The sequence below is a fragment of the Gobio gobio genome (genome assembly GCF_949357685.1).
Source record: "Gobio gobio genome assembly, chromosome: 25".
Lineage (NCBI taxonomy): Eukaryota > Metazoa > Chordata > Actinopteri > Cypriniformes > Gobionidae > Gobio > Gobio gobio.
In genome coordinates, this window is record NC_137121.1 from 13629626 (window position 1) to 13647466 (window position 17841).

A 17841-nucleotide genomic window follows, 5' to 3' on the forward strand; every position below is an offset into this window, starting at 1 on the left:
ATAATTATACACACATATTATGTAATTATGTTGGATGTGATTAATCGCGATTAATCGATTTGACAGTCATATATATATGTGTATGTGTATGTATGTATGTATGTATGTATAATATATATATATATATACATACATATATATGTAATGTATATATGTATATATTATATATATATGTGTGTATGTGTATGTATGTATATATATATATATGTATGTTTGTATGTATATATGTATGTATATATTATATATTATATATATATATATATGTATGTGTGTGTATAATTATATATATATATATTGTTTTACAATTTTTAATGCATTCATTGCATTTATTTAATTTAATATTTCATTGCAATTTATGTGAACTTTTTTTGGAGTTATGTTTGTTTTTCTACTTTTCTCTTTGGTCTCTTACTTTATTTTGTCTCCGTTCTGATCTTGAAAGAAAGATGATTTTATAATTAGACTAAATACACAAGTTAAACAAAAGCATTTGAACTATTGGGTGTCAGGTGTCTTTTGGACGATCACGCCTTTGATGTTGATCTGAACTCACCTGACCAATATGGCATGTTTATGTCAATAGACCAGAACTCAGTGCTGTTATTCTAATCATTCTGCAGTCTGATAGAAATGGCGTTAACATTTAACCCGAGTCTTTTATCTTCAAAGGAGCCATATTCAAAGCATGAAGATATTTACATGCATCTGTATGTAAATTCATCTCATCAGATGATGGGACTTGACTGTCATTAGTTGTTAATGTATTAGTGATTCCTCCTGAGTTGAAGGAAACTAGCCTTTGAAAATGACTTCATCAAAGGCAGTATAGTAAACATAAGTAAACACTATTACTAAACATACAATTGTCCATTGCATTTTATGGGAAATAACTCCACAGTCCTCAGATTGTTGTTCTTATGGCTAGAAGCTTTGGAATTCCCAGGGTGTGTTTTGTGTTATTGGTTCGTCTGTTATTCCCGGCCTTCCTCTATTATTCATTTAAAGCAGTGCTTCTCAATTGGTTTTTACTTCAGAGTGAAATTAGTGAAATAAAGTGAAATACAAGACCATTTATTTGACCTAACTGTACATGATATTTGCATTTTATTATTTGCATTATTTTTTCCCTTGCTGTCAGGTACTCACCTAGCCTGGCTCCGCCCTCCTACGTACTTCTGCTCAATTTTCCTTTTCCTTCAGTACTCCGTCTGGGACTGCGGTATATTCTTAGGTTTTCTCTGAACACATTTTTACCGGTCCAATCAGCGAACAGAGGGAGTGGCTGACAATGATGACGTTGATGTCATGCGCTAGTTTGAGTTGTAGTTCAGTAATGGCGGCGGAGAAAGATGCGAGCAAAGCTATTCATTCTGTTGTGGCACCGCTGCCGAATGTCCAGAAGTTAAAGCCGGAGAAAGAACAAACTTTGCTGAGTTTTGTTGGTGGCCATGATGTTGTGTCCCGGGAAAAGTTTGATTTTCCAGCTCGCTCCGTTAGTGGTGAAGGAGTTGGCTGAAGCCCTGTTTCTCATGTGGTCGGAAGATATTGTTATAATTTACAGGGGCTAGTTAGTGATTTTATTGTTGTCCGTCTCCCACCACCCGCGTAAAAATCCCCGGCCGAATGACCTACTGTTTTAGACAAACACCAAGGTCGTGTGGTGATTTAATTGCTGTCCGAATCCACATCTCTGAGTTTTCAAGAATATATCACTTCAAAATTCACTGTTTATATCCTTTTTATACCCCTGCAGAGCACCGTGCGGTTGCGCTTCGCTGTAATTTGGATGCATTTCTAGACTTTTATTTCTTTAAATTAGGGCTGGGCATTTTTGTCAATTTCTCATTTCGATCATCGATAGGTCTCAAAAACGAGTACTCGAGTACTCGGGGGCGGGGCATGTGCAGGGAGCGGGGCATGTCCGTCATTGAGATAATGAAAATACTGTTATGAAAATGGTTGTTGACAAATACAAACGTGACATGAAAACGGGTATATGAAAACATGAACATATAAAGCAAAAAATAACTGCTAGATTATGATGCATAAATGTCTTTGAAAAAGAAACATCTTTATAAAATGACCGTCTCAAATAACCAAGTCAGTAATATCGAGCATTGCCTTTGAGCTGAAACTGTGAAATAACACCACCCTGCAGAGCTTGCTAGCTGGTTAATAAACTCAACCAAACGCACCCTATATCAATATTAATATGAAGATTATTATGAACCTATTACGACATAAATCAACACAAAAGGACGTGAATGCGCACGTGAACTTCAGCGTGCTAGATTTTACAGGCGAAGGGTTTGAAACGGAACATTTTGAATGCGCTTGTCCCTTAACAACGCTCATATACGGACAACGAAAGCACACAGAAACAACATTTTATTAAAATAGTGTTCTCATTATAATGCTTTGACAGATTGACTCTGCACATCATGCACTTAATTTCGTGATCGAAGTGTTTACAGACATCACTGCGCGTTTTCGAACTTATAACGAAAAACAACTTTAAATAAACTAGGTCTACTTTTAAAAAATATGAGAACAGTATAGCACTGCTGCATTACTAATATCAATGATTCTGAGAAATAAATAGCCTATATCTAAAAAGAATATGACCGTCTCTAACCCATAATGTCAAGCATTAATGCATTTGAGCTGAAAACGAAGAGAATGAACAACAGCCGGTATAACGGCAGCGCTTTTCTAGCTTATTAAGTTCAACCAAACGCTTCTTATATTAGATTAATCAGATATAGACAACATACAAGTAATCTTACAACGTGCATCTGCAGAAAAGGACGCAAATGCACACATGAACTTCACGCGCTAGTCTGAGTGTTCTCGCTAGTTTCTCTATGGATCAGCTGATACATGGGGAAGCACACAGAATTTACAGCATTCTATTTCCATCGTGTTCTAATTATAATGCTATGTAGGCTATGACAGATTGGCGCATCTTGCACTAACCATTTAATGATCACAGTGATTCCAGACATCACGCAGTGCATGCCTCAGTTTCACTTTATTTCGCCGCGGTCTGGAGGCGTGCTGTATAACGCTAACCAATCAGACCTCCGGTACTGCACAAAATGACGCAATAACCAATAAAAAAAGAGACAAATATATTTTTTTTAAGTCAGGGCGATCATCGTTCTCATGATCGATGATCGCTGTCACGTTCGAGTACTCGATTACTCGACCACTGTTGCCCATCCCTACTTTAAATGCTGGCAAGTATTTACAAGAGCAATATATTTCATCACCGCTCAAAAAGTAAAAAGAAGAAAAGCACGTAAACATTTGAATTGGGCCTTTATTTACGGCAGCATTTATTCTTATCGTACCAAGCAGATGATATTTTATTTACAGCATACAATCATGTTACGGACCACGTGAGCAGCGCATTCCTGATCACAAAACTCTCCCCTCCACCGTGAATAAATCACAATCCGAATGCACAAGTTTTAGGTTTTATCACTGAGGTGGCGTGCACAATCTGCACATTTATTTTTACGGACTTCCATGTGAGAAACAGAGGCGAACGGCGCATGACATACATCAAGACCAAACGTTAGCGATTGGTTATGGCAGATCCAGAGTGGCTCTGGGCAGATCCAAATCCAATAGTTTTAAACTTCAACAGAGTACCCGCCTTCATGGAAGTAAAGGCTTGTCTATGGAGAGTGGCCAGACTCTCTGTACAATTGAAATGTACGAGGCTAGTACTCACCAGTTAAGGACAACTGATTTAAAGGTTTTTGTATCTTGTATGTTTGCTCCTTTTGGAATTGCTTGTGGAAATATTGCTTCTGCGGGCCAGATAAAAAATAGAATAACCTTGCATATTTTTTGATTCCCTCGTTACTCTAAAGGTATTTGCCACCTTAATGAACCACACACTTAAAAATGTAATGGCATAAAAAATAAATGGCAACGTTTTTATTTTTCCTCCGAATTCCGAGCTTGTGCCTTTATCAAAACATAGTTGTCAAACAGTGAAAGTGTCCGCAAATGATTATGGAGATAAATCCACTGCCAGAAGAAGTCCACGAGGGTTCATCTGTATCCCATTACAGAGAATTCAGTTTTAGCTTCTTTGGTAGTTCAGTACCGAGTTGACTGATTAGAATTCTTGGGGGATTGATCATTTAGGAAAGATTGCGCTACAGTAACATTCATAATCTAATCTATGTCGGTGGTCATCATTGACCAAAAAAAGGCATAATGAGGTTTTGCATGATGGTTCCAATTTAGCTCCCCTGTTTTTAAGGTATGTGCATGGTGGGTTTGTTTTGAAGATAAGTTCTATTCACTTTCAGATTTTGCATATTCAAGACTGAATATTTTAAGAGCCTCCAGCTCTCACTGTACTTTGCCCTTCCAGGCAGCAGAGGCCTATGAAATGACATACAATATCCGCACGTAGATTGTATGTTGTTGCAGCTGCTTATGCTATGTACATTACCGTTTAAAAGTTTGGGGTTGGTAATATTTTTTTGAAAGTAGTCTCTTATTCATTTGTCTCTCTAATTGCTTTTATTTGATCAGTACAGTACAGTAAAAACAGTGATATTGTGAAATGTATTATTTCAATGAATTCATCTCAATCAATCAACTTTATTTATATAGCACGTTTAAAAACAACAAACATTGGTCTGAAGTGCTTCACAAGAAATTCAATAAAATAAAAAAACTACACACACATTATACAGTATATTTATATTACATACGATTAATCAATTTAACAGCACTATAATCAATGTTGAAAACAGTTGTGGTGCTTGATAATTTTGTGGAAATTGTTATAGGTTTAGTTTTTCAGAATCCTTTATATATTCACTTTTGATCAATTTAAAGGGTACATAAAACACAGTTTCAGCCAGTCTCATGTTAATCTTGAGTACCTATAGAGTAGTATTGCATCGTTCATATCTCAGAAGAGTCTTTAGTTTTATCATATTTATAAAAGACAGATGCGCTGTACCGATTCTTTCCGAAAACAGCCAAACTCGTGGAGGCGTGCGGTGGGCGGAGCTAAAGAGTCACGAGCGAACACACACAATACATCATGGCATTATCGCTGGATAACGTTCGATTCACTATACGTTCGTGTTGTTGACATCATATGCACTTACGCACCAGCTGCCAACAAAACACAGACATTTGATGCAATTTCACTCACAGGTTTCGACTCATGACCGGGAACAAACAAACACACTTGCACAGCTCTGTTGCTCCTGGAAAAATAAACTGCATCCACTGTTTCCTTAACTCTGGGTTATTTGGGAAGCTGAACATCTTTCCCTCACTACCAGAAACACGCTTCTTTAGGGACATTGTTGATTTCATGGTCTAAAAACAAAATGACAGCACTGCTGACGGCTTCCGTAAGCCGAACGAAGCTCGTTGATGGGCGTGCTCTTGCTCTCGCACTGGTCGATTTGCACACGCGCTCGTCTGGAAATGAACAAAGGTCTAAACAAATGAACAAAGGTCTTACGGGTTTGGAATGACATGAGGGTGAGTAAATAATGACAGAATTTTCATTTTTGGGTGAACTAACCCTTTAAAGGTGTTTGCGTTAGGGCTGCTCGATTATGGAAAAAATCATAATCACGATTATTTTGGTCAATATTGAAATCACGATTATGTAACACGATTATTTCACATGACTTTGGGAATGTGTTGCATTTATTAAAAAGACACCTTTCAACAATTCTTAAATTGAAATTGTAACATTTGTTGTACTTTTTGAACTATTAAAATAAATAATATAACATATATTCAAATCAAAGTATAAAAGTATTCAAGTAAAAATGATAACCACAAATAAATAAGATCAACAATAAAGTGCACTTCCACAATCTCTTGAAAACAAGTAGGCAACATTTTGGCAAAATATATTCAACAAATTCCAGCTAGTAACTCGATCAGAATATTAATGGCTGGCTCACCATCAGCCCCCAGAATTAACAGCAAATAAGTTAACTAATATGTAAGACAAAATAAAAATGATTCATGGTTGTGGATTGCTGTTTTTGTTTCTTTATTAGATTGTCATAGGTCACTCTGTGTTTAATTTTCAAGTGGTTAAACAAATTCGTGGTGTTCCCTTGCGTTGCAGCCACTACCTTGTAGCAAATCTTGCACGTAGCATGTTTCTGCTCGTCATCTGATTCCTCGAAGCCAAACTGTTCCCAGACAACGGAGTTGGTTTTGCCTTTTTTGCTCACCAAATGCTGCTGTAACTGCCCTCCTTCTGCCATCTTTACTCGCGCCAAGTTTTTAAATTCCAGCGGATGATATGCGCACGAGTCACGACCTGAATGGCTTCAATTCAATTAATTGCACAGCCCTAGTTTGCGTGTCTTTTGTGATACTTCAGTGTAAACGCCCACTGTTGTGACTGACATCTTTGAATTTGAAATGCGCATTACATGTGGAACCCCTCTCAAATACTTTTACTATGTTTTTTTACTATTAAAGCTGTCGAGATTAACGAATCGTGAAGGTATTGATAATAGCATTATTTTTTAGATCTTTTCCCATCACATGAAAGGCTGCAGTGATGAGCATTGAGTAGACAGACAGTCTGTTTATCACATGAATGCAGTTATCTCGTCATTGCAAAGCTATTTCTCTAACAAAATGCTTTAACCACAAACTAACAGCAAACACGACATCGATATGAATACAGTAAGAGCTTCGTTGTTCAGCATAACAGCGTCATTCATATAACGGCAGTTCGGACAAGTGTGCAGATACACTCGCGACGTGTGATTCACAACTTCAGCCATTATAAAGAGAGTATTCTTTGATCGCTTTCTGTAGTTTAACACAATTTAAACAACAGATTTGTTTCATGCTACTAACAGAAACGATGCAAAGTTGATCGTTTAGTCACTGGCTTGATCAGTAAGATGCATAAACTGTATTAAATGATTTCGAAAGAAAGTCTGTGTGATATTGAATAATTAGCTACACATCAGAAATAAAAAATGAATGAACACTGTTACTCACTTTGTGTAGCGGTGCTGTCGAATCCATGTCGTAAAAGTCTGTTTGTAAAGCCTGTGTTGACATTATGACTGAATTAAAATGTAAAAAATAAACAAAAAAATTCCAAATTCTCCAAATTCTCTGGGCGGGCAAAGCAGAGAAAGGGGAGGTCACGTTTCCCTGTATGACGACATATAGGGAAGATTCCAGATTGGCCCATATGAGCTTTAATTTTCTCAAAGGCAGAGCAGGATACCCAGGGCTTGGTTTACACCCAACCCCATTTCTAGCCACTGGGGGACCATAGACAGGCTAGGGAAACTCATATTAATGTTAAAAAACCTCATAAAGTGAAATGTTCATGTCATGGGACCTTTAAGGGTTGTGTTGATGTGGAATCGATATATGAGTAATATAAATCCAGTCTTTCTCAATGTAGTCAACCTGCTATCTTTTGGTTAATTCTCCGTTTTTGAGTGCTTCCATCAGCGAACCGATATTACACAAGTCTCCTGGGCCTCCTGCTTTTTCATAAAAGTGGCCAGGCAGACCGTGTTCTCTGATTCAGCACATACTTGAGGAAAGTCCAGCCTCTCAGACTCGACTGGTTTGGAGTAGCTTTCAAACAACAAGACCGTTCCAATGAACATCCATTGCTTGCCCAGAAATGTCAGATATTTTGTTTGTTAGAGGAAGAGCTGCTTTTTACTGCTGCATCGCATGTACATCATGCTGTTTTCACTTTGAACAATGAATGAAGAACATCGTCAGCTAGATGAAGTTTGATTGATTGGTTTTAGAAGTAGTTTTAGTAGTTTGTTTATGGAGAGAAACACTCACGTTTTGGAAAGTGTTTTCGTCCTTGTCCTGATTCTCTTGCTGTGTGGAAAACCACATGAATGTTTCAGAGTGTGTTGGCCCCCGAATTTTACTCTGCAATGCTTTTTTTTTTGTGTTCAACAAAACAAAACTTTTAAAAGTAGCCCTAGAAAGACACTTGTGATGCAACTTTTCCAGTAATGTTTTTGCCACAGTTCTCTGTGCTCAAGAAAATCTAAACAAGAGCACTGTGTTATACTACAGTAAAGGCATTATGTAATTTCTCAGCAAAGAAGAACTAGTTGGTCTGTCAGCTGTAACCAAATATTGAAAGTGCCTCATTAGTGTCAATCTGAGGGTGCCTGACATGTGCAGGAAGCACGTTGTGTTTTCTCTAAGACTGCGTGCGTGTACGTGCTTTCAAAGACTATTAGCGAGGCTCTTCTCTTTGTTGTCGTACACCTGCCAAGTGACCTGGCTCTCCCCTTTCTGTGTGACGTCATATCTTTTATCTTTTATCTACCCTGAGGTCGTCAGTGCACGCTGAGTTTTGCGGAATTGGTTTACTTGCACAAATGTCATTGTTAAAGACAACTTGAACTCAATTTTACCTTATTTTTACCTTATTTACTTTCGTAATACACATGTTCCTAGTCTTTTTTTTTTCTTCATGATTCCTTAGAGCACATTATTCCAAACACAATGTTTTTGTCTGAATCTAACTCTGTTCTTACTCTGAAAAGGCAATTTCGCTGACGTCACCTTGGGTAGAAGATAAAGTTAATAGCCAAATAACTATTTAGCCATCGTAATTGTCGAGGCAAATTTATTTGTTGAGCGCTTTTCATGATGTAGGGGTGTGAGATTTATATATATTTTCTGCGATTAATATCGTAATTGTTGTTTTAACAATGTGCGATCTGACTTTATCGAGTATGTCCCTCACATCCAGAGAGTACACTACGTGTAATCTAGTGTGCATACGCATTTAGAGTGTATGCGTTCACTGCGTGATTGAGTCTATCAAAATGCTAAAATGTCCCCAAAATTCAAGATAAGGCATCAAAAACGCTCCTGTATGTAATTTATATTTTTAAATATAGTTAATCAATACCACACAAAGAGTGTCATTTTTCTCCAGATATCAGCATGAAAACAAATGTAACCCTGGACCATTAAACCAGTCATACGGGCCAAATTTTTGAAATTGAGTTGTATACATCATCTGAAAGCTGAATAAATAAATTTCCATTGATGTATGGTTTGTTAGGATAGGACAATATTTGGCCGAGATGCAACTATTTGAAAATCTGGAATCTGAGGGTGCAAAAAAAGTCTAAAAATTGCCTTTAAAATTGTCCAAATGATGTCCTTAGCAACGCATATTACTAATAATAATAATAAATGTTTGATATATTTATGGTAGGAAATGTACAAAATATCTTCATGCAACATGATCTTTACTTAAAATCCTATTGATTTTTGGCATAAAAGAAAAATGTTCATCTTTGACCCATACAATGTATTTTTGGCTGTTGCCACAAATATACCTGTGCGACTTATAACTGGTCCAGGAACTTATAAAGGACACTTGTATATATAATAATATAATATAATATAATATAATATAATATAATATAATATAATATAATATAATATAATATAATATAATATAATATAATATAATATAATATAATATAATATATAATATAATATAATATAATATAATATAATATAATATAATATAATATAATATAATATAATATAATTAATATAATATTTATATTTATATTATATATATAAATATATATCTCAAGATTCTAGTGAGTGGAAACTTGAACTGAAGCGATCATATTGGCGCCAATCAGAAACGCACCACAATATGGAATTGAAACTGGTTGCAAATGCTGTTTCTTTTTGTATAAGTTCTGAAGAGTAATTTCAACCAAATCAGCTCTAAAATTGAAACCTCTCAGCTCTGCTCAATTCCCCATGTTAGATGTAGCCAGCCAGCTATATGCATTGGAACAATAGATCTTATGTGTCTACAGTGAAACTGGGACATCAGCTGTGCGGCTGGATGTGACCGTCGGTAACCTCTTGTGCAGGCAGGGCCTAGTGTTCCTCGTGCAAACATACACCTCTTTATAAGAGCACACATCTGCAGTTTTAATGGTGATGTGCGTCTGGCCGGTTTCCTGTGAGGACTCTAGCACTTTGCAGCCTCTTGCTGCCATTCCTGCTACTTTCTGGCTCATTTATACAGTTGGTTACGGTGGCTGGACAGATTATCACGAATTGGAATAGCAACGTCTACTGGGAACATTGATGGTTATCATGATGGTGATACGCAAATCCACGCCTTAGGTCTTTCTTTTTTTCATTATCAAGTAATTTTCAATATTCATTGTGGATGTTGAACTTGTTAAATCGCACAGAATGCCTTTTAGCTGCTTATTCATAAAGCATCCAACAAGGTTCAGATTCCGGATAAGGAATGAGATTGTAAACAAATGTCAGTCTTGATAGTTTTATTATTGCCTTTTTTGTCTTTGAGGCAAGCGTTGAGTGAGTGGCCATTTGTTTCTGTTTTTCTTTGTTCATTGTCGTCAGTCGGAATGTCCATGTTCGAGTCTGAAGTATTTTAATGAAGAAAAGATTGAACATTTTTATCATTTTTTTTTCATCCGCTGGCTTAATCTCTCCAAGATTTTCAACATTGTCCTCAGCTTAGTGGAATGTACGTTTGGAGATTTCGTACTGTAAAATGACTATATTTAGTCTTTGGGTGTGGGTTTCGGTCTGGGAAGATTTTATCTTCTTTATCTTACTGAATATGTGTTGAAAATTGCCTTTAATGAGGCTTGTTTTATGGTCCCCTTGACTCACAATGCAGCAGGCCACTTCCTTCTGGGAAGCCTAAATATTCATGTACTTTGATCAGACTGCTTTGCTGTACATTTATGAAACTCTAGATATTCACATTAGAATTTAGGATTTTGGGCTGTATTTGCATTATAAAAGGTGTTATGCTCTATTGTGAAAACACTTCAACTTTTATGAATTCCTTGTTCTGAATTACTTCCCTAAAATGTACTTTCTAAAATTGTGCAAATGTCACTTTTTCGTTCTGTACTGTAATATTGGTTTTGACATCACTTCGAATGTTGACATTTTCTGATTTTCCAAATGTAATCAGAAGATCAGAAATTTCTTTCAAATGCAAATGCATTGTTATCATAAATGGATTGGAGAAACCAGTTTGGCACCAAGCTTAGATGCTTTTGTGAAATGGGTAGTTGACAAATAAGTAATAAAAAAATAGTAGTAAAACACCCCTTTTGAAGAAAAATGCATATTGTTATATAGTGTGAAGTCTGATGTTTGAGATAATATATAAAGGGTCACTAACTTTGTCAATTCTTTCAATGTTTTTGAACATTTTTACTGAATTGTGTCCTATGCAGTCTTGGGGAGTAACTAGTTACATGTAACGAAGTTACGTAATTTAATTACAGAAAAAATGTGTAATTTAATTCAGTTACTTATGAAAATGTTAACGATTAGAAATGAGAAAAGTAATCAAAAAGTAATCAAATGTAATCAGTTACATTACTTTAATAAAGTAATTAAAATAGTTACTTACACTTTTATTACATTTTAAATAGGGTAACTTGTAATCTGTAACCTATTATGGCTTGTTTCCACTGAGTTGTACAGTTTGGTAAGGTGCACAATTTTTGCCGTCAGAAGTTGTGAATGGTACCCTAATTTCTAACCATATACGTACTAGAGCCCTGCGCAGGACCGTTTTCTTCATCCCGCTCCCGCCCGCACCCGCCGAATTTCTGACCATTACCGCCCGCTCCCGCAACGTATGTGTTACACTCCCGCCCGCTCCCGCAATATGTATGTCCACTCCCGCCCGCACCCGCAAAACTCTAAGAATTTATTCCCGCACAATAATAGAGATGCATTGATTTTGTGTCTTCTCCCATCCCGCAGGGAAAAAAAACATGTATTTGTATTGATATTATTAAAGAGATTCATGGGGTTGTTTGTTTCGTTTCCCTGGCCTGCATGTAAAAAAAAAAGAAAAAAGACAAATACATTCAAATATAATTTCGTTTTTATCAAAAACTTTGCACATAAAATTAGACTGCTTTGCAAAACAGAAAACAGAAAAACAGATTGAGAAACAAAAAACAGATCCCAATTCGTCGGTCAGTTCCGATGTACGTCGGACGTGACCGACTGAAAGGAAACCTGAGAAAACATGCTTCAACAGAACGTAATGTGAACACAAAATAGCAAACGGACATTTAGAAACAATCCATTTCCACTCACTAAACTTCTATGTATTGTTTGTCAAAAACACCAAACAGTCAACTTGACCTGCAGGGAGTGCTGAGCGTTTTTGGTGAGGTATGATCAAGTAGCTATGTATTTGCCAGCTGCGCAATATGTGGATACATATAACGTTATACCGCATGATTTTGCCTACCAAAACAATTGAGAAACTTCTCCAAATGTCAGACTTTCCTTGCTTAGCTTTTGTGCTGTAAATACCTTGTTTGAGGTTCTTTTCTACATCATCTATTGACATCTTCTCCATCATGTCGTTAGGCAACCTCCCTATCCCGCCGATTCCCGCTGTGTTTTTTTTAGCCGCCCATTCCCGCCCGCAGCAAAATTCAAACCGCCCGCTCCCGCGAGATTTACGTTGGGTCCCGCGGGACCCGGCGGGACTCAATCCCAATGCAGCCCTCTAATACGTACCACTGATTTGGCACCCTTCTGTTGGGGTACCTAGCACACCGCAGAACTCACTGCAGAACATTGATTGGTTGCCACATGCCGAGAAGCAACAACAAGATCTGCTGTATGTCGTCCACTGTTGTTTACTGTGTCGCTCTTCTCCATGCGAGAATGACGTTGTTTGCTTGCATATCAATTTCCTACGCTTTTATAAATATATGGATGAAAAATAAATAGTTTTATAGTCTATTTTACTAAAATAGACACTTGTAAAATTATGCCTGAGGTATTTATTAACATTTGTATGTTTTTCTTTTTAATTTATATAAGTTGTAAATTATTGAACCATGCTTGAGACGGTCACACCATAAGACAATTTTGAGGTTTGGCTCAAAAATGATTAAAAAAAAATCGAAAGACAAAAGCAGTTTTTATTTCACCAGGTCCATGTACGACAAATAATTGTTTAACCGTTTACTGCATTTTAAATGATGACAATACTATTTATATTAATTTTTATCTTGTGTGACCGTGAAAATATCATGTCACATGACTCGCATCAACAAACCCAAATACAGTCCTGGTCATTTTATGCATTTTGTATGACAACAGGATTCACTGAAATGTGTTTAAATGTGAAATGGTCATAGACTGTAAAAGAATATGGACGTAGTGTCCTTGACGTCACCCATAGGATTCTGAAGAGGCGTTTTGAAGCACAAAGTAGGGACGAGCTGGCCGTTGCCATCTTGTCAGTGCGTCATCATACGTCACTCCCGGATAATAGAAAATGGGCAAAGAGGCGGGACGTGGGTGGAGCTGAGGTGACGCGATGACTAACAGACAGCAGATAAATGGCTATCCACCTGTCACTCAAAGTGGCCACGCCCTTAATTATGCAGGAATTTAAAGCTTTATATAATGTAAACGAATGAGTTATAAAAAAATTCACCCCCCTCACAGTTGTCATGAAGGGCAAAATTAGCCGTATAGACCAAAACCACAACTTGTACCAGGCTGTAAACATGTTTTTTTTTTTCTGCTGTAAAGTTGGCCATTTTAACATGGAGCTCAATGAGATTCTGCTCCCTTCTAGTGGCCAGTCGATGAATTGCAGTGTAACTCACTTCCGTATTGGCTTCAAGAGAAACTGCGGGAGGTTGCCGCTTGGAAATAGTACACTAGTACATTACATAATGCAAATTATGTTTGAAAATGTGCCTCCCTAAGAACCAGAAAACAAATATTGACATTGGTGGACTTTGCTTGGCATATTAAAGCATCAATATTACCCTGACGTCACATTCATATGACCCATGATTCAGATGACTTAACTTGAGTTTTGGTTGTGTGAATGTGTGAATCCATTTGAGTGTTTTTAGGTCAGAAAACACTTGCATGTTAAGCAGTATGGGAAACCAATGAATAAATCATTGAATCAATGCTTCAGTCAGGTTAGATTGATAAAGCAGACCTCTGCACTTAGTCTTCCTTTGGGTACGGCACGGAAGCGGAAGGCATGGCTTAGTTTTGCATTTTAACGGCCTGTCCGGAATCTTCTGTGGGTCACATCCCCCTTGTGGAATCATCCTGTCAGAGGTTCGTCAAATGAAGCTCTCTGTGGCCTTGAACCGTCTGTCTGGTTACAGCAAGACGAAGAATCAGTGTCTGCCGCTAATAAATAAGTAATCTTCCAACATACCATTAAGCTCCAAATTTCCACCAGCACACGTCAGGATAGTTTCCCCTGTTTTTAAAGTCCTTATATTCTCAATATGTCAGTTTTTCTAGGAACATTTAAAGGTATAATTCACCAAAAAAAAAAAATGCCATTGTTTATTTGCCCTCATCTTGTTACAAACCTGGATCACTTTCTTTTGTTCTTTCATAGAACAGAAAAGGAGAAAAGACAATGCTGGTCACTCCCGTGCAAATGCAATGGTATGCAAAAGAACCATAAAATAATCATAAAAGTAGCTAGTTTGATATATTTAAAGATACATTCCTACATTGGTAGGAATGATTCTTTTCTCATGTTCGCTGACTCAGTCTGGTCGCAGTGTTTAACATTAGCAGGGTTCCCACTCATCCTGGAAAACCTTGAAAACCTGGAAAATTGATGACAAATTTTCCAGTCCTGGAAAATTAGAGAAAATGTAAAATGTCCTGGAAAATCTTGTTGTTGTCTGGGAAAATTCTTTAAAAAAAAAAAGTTATTTCTTTAGCCGAGTATAAAGAGTTTATCGCTGGCCCAAACAATTAGCGCTAGTTGCAGAAAGCACATGTTCAGGAATGCTGAGTTTGATATTTGTGAGTAGTATTTTTAATAATGATGTTAAGTCTTGTGTTGCCACTTGCAGCCGTTAGCTAATGCTATAACTGCTCAAATGTATGCAGCGAATGTTAACTCGTAAGTTGCTACCTAATCACATAATTTTTATATAAAGTCACATTTCTGTGTTATAAAGTCAGAATTGCGTGATATAAACTCGCAATTCTGACTTTTTCTTAACAATTGACTTTTTTGCGCAGTTGCGAGTTTATATCTTGCTGACTTTCTGACTTCTTTTCTCAGAATTGTGAGATCTATAACTTGCAATTGCAATTTAAAGTCCAATTCTGAGGAAAAAAGATTTGCGACAATTTTCGCGTTTATATCACAAATGTAAACTCGCAACTGCGAGAAATCTCGCTATTCTGACTAAAAAGTCACAATTACCTTTTCTTTCTATTCTGTGGTGTAAACAAGCTTCCATAGTCATAACGTATGATTAAGAGCTCATATTGAAAAATGCTGGATTGTTAAGCAATGGCAATAAACTGTACGGCTTTTAAAGACTTAGAAAGCAATATTTGGCATGATCCTTGTCTTTTATTCCTGCCGTAGTAAAATTGAAAATGTCCTGGAAAAGTACTGGAAAATGGTTGCTGAAAAAGAGTGGGAACCCTGATTAGGGTAACATTAACAAAAAAAGTATGACTTAAGAAGACTTATGGTGCTTTTACATCCTTTTTTAAAGCTTGAAAGCTTTAAGGCCCCGATAACTTTCCGGAAAAGTTCACTACAGATGGTAAATGCCTTTGTACTACTTTTGGGCCATGGCTATTACGTTGGTAGGTGTGTGCAGAGTCTCCGCCTTCTTTCACACGAAAATCTCCTCTGGTTCATTTCTTCTGTTGAGTACGTCAATGTCAGACGTCCGCGAGTGAAAACATGAACACACTGGAGAGCTGCTTTATAGTAGAAAATGAAGTTGTACTTTGGATGAAACTAGACACTGTTTTGCATGTTTAATACGGTAAAGCTGCTTGATTTTAAGCAATCTATTGAATAAAGTGCTATATAAATAAACATGACGAGACTTTACTAGAGTGCCGAATTGCAGAGCTCGTGCAAACAAACATATCCAACATTGTGATCAGATGCTTTTCTAATGATTTATAAAAAATGCTTTGTTATTGAGAGGAAAGCATGCAGCACATATTTACATATTCTTCAAATTGCTGCTCTCAGCTATGTGGGTGGCGTCAGATGTTCACTAATCGCTGGTCACATATTTTGAACTTCGTTTTACCCCCAAGCGAAGAACTAAAAAGAACATTGCCATGAGTATATTGGGGCCTTTAGTCCACATTCTTTGTAATTTGAATAAAAAATCAATCTATTCCTTTAAGATCCCATCTTGCCTTTTCGGCAGATGTCCCATTTGCTTTTCCTTTATCTTGACAGCACACCCGTCTATCTAGGGAACCTTCTCATCTTAATGTAGACACCAGTGAGAACTAGCAGGAAGCAGTGGAATGCTCTCTTTAAAAGCCACGAACACCAGACAAGAATGCTGTGGTAGTTCGATATAATTGTTTGCAGCTCTGTCCTTAAAAGTTTGCCAGATTGTGTACAAACATGCAGTATTGACCCATCTCCTCTTCTGGGCATGTGCCATCAAGGGTTGCTGAACTTTTTAAACTCACGCAAGTGAGTGTTTTTGTCAGCCTGCATTTTAGTCAATGATGGTACAATCTGAAGTTCATTATGAGTAATGGTAATAAAATTAAGACTGTAAGTGCAGTGTGTTCTGTTTTTGCATGTTGAGGCTTGCGTATTATTGAAGTTCATCGACCCTGTGAGTTTTGGGTGGTGCTGGTTTGGCGTTATTGTGCACTCCGAGAGGGCCTGTTTACTAACAATGGCGTACTAAGCCCCATCTCTAAACGCTCACCTCGTGGACTTGGTAAAAAGCATTGTTGGCTTTTAATTGGCTGATAGTTGCTACACAAAGGCCCTTTCTCCATTACACAAGAGCCCCACCTTTCAGTTTCAACTGACTGTGGTACTTTTTTTTTTAGTTGTTTACTTCCTTATCTGTCTCAGTTGTTCATGTTAACGAGAGTTGTAGAGTTAAGGATGGCAGTTGCATTTGTCTTTGCTCGTTGCAAGTTGCTTGAATCCATGGTAAAGGTATTCCTTTTAAAGTTTTCCTATTTGTCACAGTTGGTGGCTGCTAAGTGAAATCTTGTGCTGGAATCGGGGATGTTGAAAAGTCGGTTGCTAGCTGAGATAGTTGAATGTGTTCAGACAGAAAGAGTTTTTCAGGCCCGCTATATATCAAGCTAATTAGAGCTACCCTTGGAGAGGTGGAAGCATGCCCTTACTCTGAGCTTTGGCTTTCACTGTTCAAAGATGGATGATGGTTAAACAGTCACCCAGTCTAACCTCTACAGGGAATGGAAAAGTTCGAAAAAGCTGCAGGAGGGACCATCATTTGGGTTATACTAACAGCTTGAACGTTTGGATGTCTGCTGCTTCTTTGAATAACTGATTGATTACTTTATATTTTTATTTGGATATCAAGAGTTTGCAGGATATACTTATTGCTTGCTTCCTAGTGTTCGCCAGCTTTTTGAAGTTTTAATATTTGGGCCACAAAAATCTGAGTTCTGACAATTCAGCCAGATGTTTTTGTTCTTTTTAGCCAGATTTAGATTTAGGCAATGGAGTCTTCAGCTGTTCTTTGTGTCTAGATGTCTTGCTTTTTCACAACTGATAATTATGATTGATATCCAGAACTGTTTGTTTGTATATGATTCATGAATATTTGTATGATTATTTATGCCATGTGTTTATTCAGTGTTGTTTTGAGGTCAAAATAGTCTATGAAAAAAGTTCTATGAATTGAACCCTTAAAAATGAATAGCTACAGAAGTCGTAGGTAAAGGTACAGAAACAGCTGTAGGTACACAGAAGTCACAGCTCGA

General features: G+C 37.1%; 1 protein-coding gene across 21 annotated transcripts in view; it reads left to right on the forward strand.

Annotated features, from left to right (window-relative positions):
* Positions 1-17841, forward strand: part of akap13 (A-kinase anchoring protein 13) — a 149017-nt gene that overhangs the window by 1359 nt on the left and 129817 nt on the right. The window lies entirely within an intron of this gene.